Here is a 12,688-nt window from a genome sequence, read left to right as displayed (position 1 = left end):
TACTAAGTCCCCCAACAACATATATAAAAGAGGGCCTATCAAATAATATTTTGGTACACGTTCATTAATTTTGACATTGACCAATTATATAAATTGATCAAATTGACGAGCAAGGCTTACATAATTCAAATCATGTGGTGTGGTTCATTGTAAGAATTTTTTATATATTTTGTACATTGAAGGTGTTTTACAAAATTGCATCAATTAATAAAAATAAAATATAAATTTTTAGCATACAATATGCGCTCATTTTTCAACCACTAACAACTCAATAAACATTGAAAGACAATAAACAAACATATAGAACAGATGCAGCAAAACAACAAAAATCAAATGAGATTTGATTCTTAGGATTTACACGCCATAAGGCAACCGTGTGTGTATATAAAATTATCAATTATTCGCAAATAAGGATGTCCTTCATTTAATAAAGTTCTCCCTGTTCTTTTGAAGTTTCCAAGAAAATAAATCAATAAAATGAGAACCGACATTAAATTAAAAATAAAAAGCACTAATTTAATTTTGAGGGTGCAGTTAATTTTCGATATACTTTGTTTAAATCCCGATGAATAAATAGTATCTACTTCTTAAGAATAAAAATAAAACTTATCACCTGACTGGAGCAAACCAGCGAGTATGGCTTATCAGCCCCGCATTGATAATTTATTGATTTTGTATTTTTGAATTCAATGGCAGTTTGATAATCAACTGATTCTATCAATAATTGCCTTTCAGAAGGTAAAATCGTTATTTTACCTTTCTAAATTCTAATTCAATTTAAGGGTAGAACAGTATTTTACCATGGATTCTTTAATAGTAGTTTACAAAATTATCGAAAAATTGGCTCGTTAATATATTGAGTTAGAACTAATCCAGTCCAACTCAAAAAAAATTAAGCTTAAACCAAATTATTGGGTAATCCCGTTTAACCTAATCCAATAAATATCAGGCTAAGGTGGGTTGGTTAATATTCTTTTGAGTGGAGCTATTAGCACACTTTCAAAATTCTTATAAAACCCCTTCATATATTTACTATTTTAGACTTCACTGAAATTACAGAAATATATAGGAACAAATAAATATGTTCATATCCCATGAATTTGAAAACGAAAACAAATAATTTTCTTTTGAGTAGAACTCTTTGCATTGTGGGGCGATCTAGATCTTCAGTTGTTCATTAGTAGATGTTTAGTTACTGTCAAATATGGGACTAATAAGCAAAAAGAAATAAAAGGATGCAAATTCTCGGAATCAAGATTATTTGCGATTCAATGACCAAGCTTAACATATTTTTCTTTTTGTTTGTGTTTCAGCTTTCATTTTCATCTCCCGATCACAATAAATTAAAAAAAATAAAAATAAAACCCAAACTATCCACTGCTTTGTTCTTATCAGTAGATCTTGATTAATGAATTTATTTTGATTTGTATATGCTTATTGGGTTAAAAGAGAATTAAAAAAATTATAATGCATCACAATAAACGTAGTTGATGAAGGGCTTTGACAAACTGAAGAATTGAGGGCAACACCTCGTTGGAGGCTGTTGTATATGAATAGGTAAATTAATTTTTGGCATTAAATGGAGTGTTAAAAGAAATTACAAAATTTAAATATTTAAATGGGGTGTATTAAGAAAAGAAGTTTCAAGAGGACTTTAGGGGGTGCTAATGGTCTTTTTTATAAGCCATAGTATTAAAGGGTAATCTCCCCTCTTCTTATTTGAGTTATTACCCACTGTCCTCTTCGTATTTGAAAAATACCCATGTACCCAGTTGTAACACAACTTTCATAATCCTCTTACCATTTTACCCTTGAAACAACATATTCCTAAACAACGGATAAATATATCTAAATTTTTTAATATTAGATTTATTTCAATAAATTAAAAGATATACGAATCCACTAAATTTTTTTTAATTTTACAACACAATTAATTTTTAAAAAAAAACTCTACACCTATTAAATTATATTGAGATTTATTCTATTAAGTTAAAAATTTGAAATAATGTTGTGGAGTTTTTTGTTTTTAAAAAGAAAATAATTGCATTGTAGAGTTATCAAATGTTTAATTCATTGTTACAATTTTTATTGAAATAAATTTATATATTATATCTTTCCACCATAGTTTCTATTTTTATCATGTGTTATTATTTTGTCACCGCTCCAACCATAGTAAAATAACAAACAACTACAAGAATTATTCAAGTGTAACAATTTATTACTTTAACAATGAAAACACAATATTATGCTGCTTTTTCATTACTTCTATTAGTCAATTGCAAGTATCTTGATGATGTCATAGGGGCAAATATGTTTTTACACAAAAACTAACCTAAATTATGATCACATAGAATTTTTTTAGTACAACAAATAACCCTTATTTCAATTAGAATTACTGTAATGCCCCCAATTAATATTGATACCCTAATTGGTAATAATTAATAACAATTGAAATGTTAAAAGAATAACAAAAATTAAAAATTAAGGAAAAAAATGTAATTATGTTTAATGGTTATTTTGTTATATTTCCAAGCTTTTGGGGCTATTTTAAAATTGCCAAAAATCTTTGCTTATATTGTTGTTTATGGAGTTATTGATAAGGGTAGTTTTGGTTGTTTAAAAGTCAACTAATAGGTTAACAGTGGTAGAATAAAAGTAATAAAGTATTATTTTTCATAGTTAATATAACAAATTGTTGCACTTTAATATTTCATGTAATACTTTATTATTTTCCTATAGTTAGATTAGTGAAACGATAGTAGCCGTTTCATTATTGTAATGTATATTCTATATTGTAATGTATAAAGATAGAAGCTGAATAATTACATTTTATTGATTTTTTTTGGAATATGTCGTTTCTATTATGAAATAATTATAACTATGTGGATGTTCATCAAAGCAATGTTAGGAAATTGGTGGGTGAAGCAGGACCGCAGCTAAAATGAAATTGGAAATAAAATAAAGAACAAGCACAATAGAGGACACCAGAAATTACGTGGTTCGGCTTTTAGCCTACATCCACGGGCGAAGACAGAAGGAAATATTTTACTAGTGAAAATGAGTTACAAGTATTGTAGTATTTTAGCTCTCTACCCAAAACACTAATACACCCAAACTCTCAAATCACTAAAATAAGAGCTTATAAATGCAAGCTCTTAAACTCTCTCTCAACTCCCTAAATTGTTCTCTCAAGATTGGATGAAAAATGAGGGTGGGAAGCCCTCTTTATATAGCCAAAATTTTGGCTCTCTTTTTTTTTTTTTTTTTTTTTATTGGAGTCATTCAACACGGCACCACCAACAATGGCGGGCCGTGTTGAATGTTGAATGGTTGGCACCGGCCATCTAGATGGCCGGCGCCAGCCATGACTTTCAACATTCTCCCACTTGGAGATTTGATTGAGGACCAATCAATCTCCACACCATCCTTTCTGCTTCGCCATAGTCATGTTGCCTACGTTGCTGCTAGGCCACAGGAGGATCTACTCCAGACAAACTTATCAGTATTTATCAGCTTGGTCAAAACATCTGCTAGGTTCTCCTTCGTATGGATTTTCTGTAAATCCACACTTCCATCTTCCACTACTTCTCGAACGAAGTGATACTGAACTCCTATGTGCTTTGTCCTGGAATGAAAAGCTGGATTCCTTGCAATGTGCAAGGCACTCTGACTGTCACAAAACACAGGAATTTTCTGTTGTTTGTGCCCGAGCTCCTCCAATAATCTTTGTATCCAGATAGCTTCCTTGCAAGCTTGTGTAGCTGCCATGTATTCTGCTTCTGTTGTAGATAAAGTCACAACGGTCTGCAGTTTCGAAACCCAGCTTACAGCTGCTCCCGCAAGTGTAAACACATAACCAGTAGTGGATTTCCTTTTATCAAGGTCTCCTGCAAAATCTGAATCCACATAGCCCCTGACAGTAAACTCTGACCCTCCATAACATAATGCAACATCTGAGGTTCCTCTGATGTATCTCAGAATCCTCTTCACAGTTATCCAATGCTCTCCACCAGGATTCGTCATGTATCGACTGACTGCTCCCACTGCTTGTCCAATGTCCGGTCTTGTACATATCATAGCGAACATTAAACTTCCCACTACTGATGCATACGGTACTCGAGACATCTCCTTCCTCTCTGCTTCATTGCTAGGACACATACTTGAGGATAATTTGAAATTAACAGGAAGTGGGGTAGAAATTGACTTACAATCTTGCATGTTGAAGCGCCGTAAGATTTTCTTCAAATAATTCTTCTGTGAGAGCCAAATCTTCCTGTTATTTCTGTCTCGGTGAATTTGCATCCCTAGAATCTTGTTTGCTGGTCCCAAGTCCTTCATTTCAAACTCCCTAGCCAACTGTGCCTTCAATTCTTGGATTCGATCTTTGTTGGGACCTGCTACCAACATGTCATCCACATACAACAGCAAAATGATGAAATCATTATCTTCAAACCTCTTGTAATATGCACAATGGTCTGAACTGAGTCTGTTGTATCCAAGGCTCATAATGAAGGAATCAAATCTCTTATACCAACACCTCGGCGCCTGTTTGAGACCGTATAGAGATTTGTTCAACCTGCAAACCAAGTTCTCCTTTCCTGTTTCTGCAAAACCTTCTGGTTGGAGCATATATATTTCTTCTTCAAGTTCTCCATGAAGAAATGCAGTTTTAACATCTAACTGCTCTAGATGTAGGTCAAATGTAGCACACATTGCCAAGACTATTCTGATTGTTGTGAGTCGAACTACCGGAGAAAATATTTCGATAAAGTCAATACCTTCTTTCTGAGCATATCCTTTCACTACCAGTCTCGCACGATACCGCTCCACTTGGTCATTGCCATCACGTTTGATCTTGTAGACCCATTTGTTTCTAATGGCTTTTCTTCCGTGTGGTAGTGGTACAAGTTCCCATGTCTTGTTCTTGTGTAGAGCTTCAATTTCTTCCTGCATTGCTGTCATCCACAAAGCAACATCTAAGCTGTTTAAAGCTTCATGGAAAGTTGAAGGCTCTCCATCCTCTGTTAGAAGACAGTATGCAACGTTGATCTCTGTGACATATTCCGAGTGCCACGTTGGTGGTCGTCTCTCACGAGTTGACCGACGAACTTCTGGAGCCTCGGACTCGACTGGTTCTTGTTCCTCGTGCTCTGGTGCTGCTTCAGAAGAATCTGAATTTTCTGGATTATTTTCGACATATACTGGCACAGTCTCAGACTTTTCTTTTACAGTGCTATCATCCCCATCTTTCCTTTGCAGTTGATCTTCTACAAAAATAACATCTCTGCTGATGACGATCTTGTGGGCAATGGGGTCCCACAGACGATACCCCTTTACTCCATCAGCATATCCCAAGAAGATACATCTTCTAGATTTTGCATCCAGCTTTGTTCTTTCTTGGGCATTGTACATCACGTACACAGGACATCCAAATGCATGTAGGTAGGAATAATCAGCTGGCTTTCCAGTCCACATCTCCATCGCTGTTTTCAACCCAATAGCTGTAGATGGCGACCGATTTACTATATAACAGGCGGTTTTGGCTGCTTCTGCCCAGAATGAATTGGGTAAACCAGCAGTCCTCAACATAGCTCTTATTCTTTTTGTAAGAGTTCTGTTCATCCGCTCTGCCACTCCATTTTGTTGAGGAGTGTATGCCACCGTGAACTGTCTCTGAATACCTTCTTGCTTACAGAAAGCAAGAAACTCGCCGTCTGTATATTCTCCACCATTATCTGTCCTCAAGCACTTGATCTTTTTACCAGATTCAAGTTCCACCCGCGCTTTGTATTCTTTAAACACTGGAAATACATCTGACTTTTTCTTAATTGGATACACCCAACATCTTCTGGAATAATCATCAATGAAAGTCACCATGTACTTTGCACCTCCCATGGATATATTCGGTGATTCCCAAACATCAGAATGAATCAAGTCTAGAATGCATTTACTTCTAGCAATAGATCTACTAAATTTTAATCTATGCTGCTTACTTGTAACACAATGCTCGCAAAATGGTAAACTTACCGATTTGAGCCCCGGAAGCAATTTTCGCTCAGAGAGAATCTTCAAGCCTTGTTCTGACATGTGGCCAAGTTTGAGATGCCACATCATCGTTGATTCTTCTCCATTTGATGCGACACACGCATCAGCCTCCTGTAGTGTTTCTCCTTTAAGCATGAATAGATTAGCACCGATCTTTTCTGCCTTCATCAATACAAGCGCGCATTTAATGATCTTCATTATTCCATTCTCCACATGAGTTTTATACCCATGACTATCCATTTGTCCCAAAGACAATAGATTTTTCTTCAGGCCATTGACATGTCTTACCTCTCCAATTGTGCGAATTGTACCATCAAACATTTTTATTTTGATAGTACCAATACCAGCGATCTCCAAGGCATGATCGTTACCCATATATACAGATCCTCCTGAGATAGGTTCATATGTGTGGAACCATTCTCTCCTAGAGGTCATGTGCCAGGTAGCTCCCGAGTCTATAAGCCAGACATCAGAAAGTCGTTTTCTGCCTTCTGAAACAGTTGTTGCCTCACTGTAGAGAATTTCGCCATCATCTGAGGTACTTGCTACACACCCCTGAGCATTTGATGACTCAGGTTCTTTGCCCTCTCTTTTCTTCTGGTTACTCCAACACTCCTTTTTGACGTGCCCTTTCTTGCCACAGTTGTAGCATTTAACATTCTTCTTACTTCTGGATTTTAATCTACCCTGATTTTGACTCCCACTGGGACCACGTTCCGTTGATCTCCCTCTCGTCACCGATAGCGCCTCCGCTTGCTGCGAACTTGCTTGTCTGTTTTCCTTGTTTTTTCGCCTGCTCTCCTCATTTAATACGGAGGCTGCAACATCGTCGAAAACTAGACCCTCCACTGGATTGTTGTTCGTCAGGTTGATGATGAGTTGATCATACGAATCTGGTAGACTTTGAAGTAGAAGCTCTGCACGTTCATTTTCCTCTATATTATGACCCAACGTTATGAGTTGTGAAAATAGAGTCTTCAATGTGTTGATGTGGTCGGTCACCATTGTAGATTCCGCCATTCGAAGAGTATAGAGTTTCCTCTTCAAGAAGATTTTATTGTGTAGTGACTTGGCCTCGTACAATTTTGTGAGAGTATCCCATATTTCCTTCGCCGTATTTTTCTCTGCCACACTGGATAATACTCCATCCGCAAGTGCCAAGTGTAGATCAGAAATGGCATTGCCGTCTACCTCGTTCCACTTGTCATCAGTTATCTCCATGGGTCTTTCTCCAATTGCTGCCAAGCAATTATTTTTCCTCAATACAGCTTTCATCTTCATTTTCCACAACGAAAAATTATTTCCGTTAAATTTCTCAATTTCATACTTTGCCGCCATTTTGTTGATAAATACTGCACACAAGCAAGTATACCACCTTGAATAGTTGTGAGTATGTGTAAGAATGCACACCAGGAAAGTTCCCAGGAAAGACTGGAGGGGTCACAATGGTCCCACTTAAAACCCAGACTCCTTAAGCTCTTATCGCCTTTGTGACAGAACTTTCCTAGACATGTACAAAACCACACAGTTGCTTTACTCACACCACTATTCCCTGCTTTGCACCGCAAAATTCTTGGATCGCTTCCACCGCTTCACGTGAATAGTACCGTATACGTGAATAGTTCAGTCTATGTGAACAACACCGTGTACATGAACAGTACCGTATACGTGTACGGTGCCGTATACGTGAATAGTACCCCTTACGTGAACAGTTCCTGACTCCAAAAATACAACCAATAGCTCTGATACCACTGTTAGGAAATTGGTGGGTGAAGCAGGACCGCAGCTAAAATGAAATTGGAAATAAAATAAAGAACAAGCACAATAGAGGACACCAGAAATTACGTGGTTCGGCTTTTAGCCTACATCCACGGGCGAAGACAGAAGGAAATATTTTACTAGTGAAAATGAGTTACAAGTATTGTAGTATTTTAGCTCTCTACCCAAAACACTAATACACCCAAACTCTCAAATCACTAAAATAAGAGCTTATAAATGCAAGCTCTTAAACTCTCTCTCAACTCCCTAAATTGTTCTCTCAAGATTGGATGAAAAATGAGGGTGGGAAGCCCTCTTTATATAGCCAAAATTTTGGCTCTCTTTTTTTTTTTTTTTTTTTTATTGGAGTCATTCAACACGGCACCACCAACAATGGCGGGCCGTGTTGAATGTTGAATGGTTGGCACCGGCCATCTAGATGGCCGGCGCCAGCCATGACTTTCAACAAGCAACTCTTCATATCTTCACCAAGCAATTATTCATCTCCTATAACTCCCGCTATCTATTTACTAATCATTCACTTCATTTGTATGGTTATGAGATTATAAAAGAAGGGTTCATCTCCTCCTTTGAATACACTTGAGATTGAATGAAATTCCTCTCTAGATATTATGTCTCTTATTTGCTCTCTCTCTTTCTTTTGATATATTGTTGTGCTCTTAATTGATAAATACTTTAACTTGTTATCGGCATGAGTCTCTTGCCAAAAAAGTAGTATGGTAAATTTGTCTCTTCTAATCTTAATCATAAAGGTATGAGTTGAACTATGTAGACTTTGTCTACAATCATATTTATTTGTTTTTCATAATTTATGAGAATAGATCTGTAAATTTGTTCCTTTATTAATCATTATATATATTTTATGGGCATTGTATTACAATGTTTATCTAACTTTCCATTCATTGATATTCTTGGAATTATTTAAAAAAAAAATCACCCTAAAGTATGAATATTGTAATATAGAATGAAAGAAAATTATGAATGCATCCTTGACGGATTGCACTACCCATAATGAAGATTTTCTTTCAAAATATGTACCCAAAGAACTATTCCAACATTATGATTTCATTAACCAACATCTTGTTCACGAAGGATTCATTATATAAGTGTATATTTTAGTGATGGACAATATAAATGGTTTGTTTCACCTTTATTCCATTTTGATCTTTATATAAGTTAATTTATTTGAACTTGAAGTTTAACAAGATTATTGTACAATGTGCATTGTTGATCAATTATGGAATGGATTTATTGATAAGTAAAAGTGAAAAATCACAAACAAAATATAATTGTTAGTTGATATAATGTCCTTGAAGGACGAAATGGTGAGACAAATAAATATATGAATGCCTGAAACATGTAATAGATCAATCTGAGCAAAAGTTTAATTCTTGAAAAGTTGAAGCAAAATAATTTGGTGCTATGAGATCATGTTTGCATGTATAGAAAAATATTTGATCGATATTAAATTATTGAATATATTGTTGATGCAGCAGAAGTTTAATGTTCAAAATATTCCATTGATTCTAGAGAATGCCGAAATAAAAGAACAACTAAATTCTCGTTGATTCAAAAGAATGCCGTGAATTTAGAGGTTAAGACTCGTTGATTCCGCAGAATACCGAGAATTAACTGAACTCAAACACTCATAAAGAGATTTGAAAATTGAAAATATTATTGAAATCGAACATCCATTCAAAGGCTACAAGAGGAAGTTATTTATAGTAGCAGTAATTATCCTAAATCACTAAAGGAAAACAAAACTCTAAATTGAAAAGGAAACAAAATTCTAAATTGGAAAGGAAATTAAAAGTCCATAATTAATTAGGAAACATATCCTAGTATAAATTCCTATTCTGCATCATTCCCCTCAGGATGGAGAGAATTCGCCCTCGAATTCAGATTATCAGCAACAACATCTTCATCATGATCACCTTTGTAAAGGATAAGATGCTTGACATTGAACACATCTACTGTGCGGATATCACTAGGAAGCTTCAGTCTGTATGCATTAGGATTTTCTTCTCGATAATCTCTAAGGTCCAATTTTCCTAACAGAAAGCTTGTTGTACTCGCCATCGGAGAACCTATCTTTGGTTAAGACAACCCAAAAAAGATCTCCCACTTGAAAGCTTGTTGTACTTGACGCTTTTTGTCTGCCACAATTTTATAACCTTCGGTAGTCTGCTTCAAAGACTCTTGTGTAGTTTCATGAATCTTCTTAAGCTGCTCAATAAAGTCTTCTGCCTTACTGCTTTTGCGAACTAAACCTGGAATTGGAGCCAAGTCGATGGGAGCTCATGGATTATATCCATAATTCACCTTAAAATGGCTTAAACCAGTACTATGCTTAACTGCATAGTTATAAGAAAACTCGACTTGATATAACTTTTGATCCCACGTCTTCAAGTTATCACCAACTAGACTACGTAGATGGTTTCCTACAGAGCGGTTGACAACTTCAGTTTGACCATCTGTTTGTGGGTGATAAGCACTACTGAAATTCAGGTGAGTGTTAGTGAACTTCCATAATGTCTTCCAAAAATGGCTAAGAAATCGTGTATCCCAGTCAGATACTATAGAACTCGGTAAGCCATGCAATCTATAGACTTCCTTGAAGAATAGACTAGCAACAGTCAAAGCGTCTGTAGTCTTCTTGCAAGCAATGAAGTGAGCCATTTTCGAGAATCAATCAACAACAACAAATATTGAATCCATACCCCTCTAAGTGTGGGGTAATCCCAAAACAAAATCTATGCTAATGTCAACCCAAGGTTGTGTTGGAATCGGCAGCGACATAAATAACCCAGCATTAGTTGCTGTACCCTTGGAAACTTGACAAATGCAACAAGTCTCGACGTAGTGACAGATATCATGTCTCATAGTAGGCCAAAAACAAGTGTTGGCTATTAGAGCCAGAGTTTTGTCACGACCCATGTGCCCTTCGTTATGTAACTCTACAATGATTTTCGATTACTCTTGAAAAGGAATCCGTCATGTAAATATCTAGAATCCTGAATCACAAAAATGTGAAAGAATATCGATTTATATGATTGGTCAAAATTTGGATCTATAGTCCATACACCTGAAGTTGTAAAAATGGATTAATAAAATATGAATATGAACTATAGTGTCAAGAATTAAACTAAACAATATATGTACTTATCCGTGAAGGATAAAATGTTTGAAACAAGTACTTGAAGTACTAAATAAAAAAACTTGCACCTTATATGTTCTTGATAAAGCTACAATCATAGTCGTGTATATTATAAAAATCTAGACTTACAAAAGTATAATCACTTAAGTGAATCTAATATAAGTGGGATACATCATTATCCACTTTGCTATGTGATTTTATTAAAAACTAGAAATTAAATTTGCAAAATGTGTTGATAACTTCATCATGAAAAGACTCCTGAAGAGTTAATGAATTTGTTTCTTTTAAAAATAAAATTCAACGTGCCATAAAAAATAAAATAAAATTCAAGTTCAAATAAAAAATGAATGCTGATATTATAGAAATACTAGAAGTATTTCATATTAAAAAATTGTTTGACTTTAAAATATGTTGTATATTTCTTGGTCCTGAAGAACCATATTTTATTCCAAATTGTGCTGCAAAGACATTGGAAAATTTAATAATTGTAAATTAAAATATGTTAAGCATAAACTTGAAAATGCAAAATAGTGTGAAAAGTATATCACACTCTTTCCTTGATATGGATGCTAAAACTTGGTTTTATTTAAAAAGACCAACAAAATTATGAAGACATATGCATAGCGATCTTCTTCAAATTTAAAATGATGGTATCCACAATTTATTATATGTTTTCAAGATTTCAAAGGATGATGTTGATCCTACAAATTATTTCACCAAAGTATTGCTAGTTATGACAAATTATGATTGATCTTTGAGGCATCTATGTCATTTTGAGGGGAAGCATATTTAACAAGGAGAGTTGTTGATATGGAGGATTACATGCATTGTACTTTTTTTCCTTCACTAAACTTTTGTCCCATTGAGTTTTTCTTAGTAAGGTTTTAATGAGGCAGTTTGTACCTCTTTAAGATACAAATAAATAATGTACTCTTTTTTCCTTTGCTTTTTTTTTTCCATAGGGTTTTTACTAGTAATGGTTTGAATGAGACATATTTTTTGTAGGATGAATCCAAGGGGGAGTGTTATGAAATAATTATAACTATATGGATGTTCATCAAAGCAGCTCCTATCTCTTCACCAAACAACTCTTCATCTCCTATAACTTTCACTATCTCATAAGAAGTTATGACTAATGATGTATCCATTTACTAATCATTTACTTCATTTGTATTTTTATGAGACTATAAAAGAAGGGTTCATCTCCTTTTTTGTATACACTTGAGATTGAATAAAATTTCTCTCTTGATATTGTGTCTCTTATTTACTTTCTCTCTTTCTTTTGATATATTGTTGTGCTCCTAATTGATAAATAATTAACAATTTCTAGGGCAAAATAATTAAAGGATTATAAAACTTGTAGGGGTACATAGGTATTTTCAAAGTATGAGAGGAGGAAGTTGATAGTAAATCAAAAGGTACAACTATTTGAACCCTCTAAAGTACTCAATAGACCCACTATTTATAAAAATGTTTATTACTAAAATGTCCACATTGTAAATTGCTATTATGGACATAATATAAAATAAATGAAAAAAAGAAATTAACTCATACTCCCTCTTCAATTCATCTCTTCTATAAGTGATGACTAAATGAAATTGTTTTATATTTGGATTCAACGAAAAATTACTTGTTAGTAAAAGTTGCAATCGATCGACAATCCATTTTCTAGGCAATCTTTTTTGAGTTTAGACTTTAAATTCTCTC

The sequence above is a fragment of the Citrus clementina genome, unplaced genomic scaffold (assembly GCF_000493195.1).
Source record: "Citrus clementina cultivar Clemenules unplaced genomic scaffold, Citrus_clementina_v1.0 scaffold_5, whole genome shotgun sequence".
Lineage (NCBI taxonomy): Eukaryota > Viridiplantae > Streptophyta > Magnoliopsida > Sapindales > Rutaceae > Citrus > Citrus x clementina.
The sequence above is the reverse complement of the archived record's forward strand: the minus strand, read 5'-3'. Positions refer to the sequence as shown.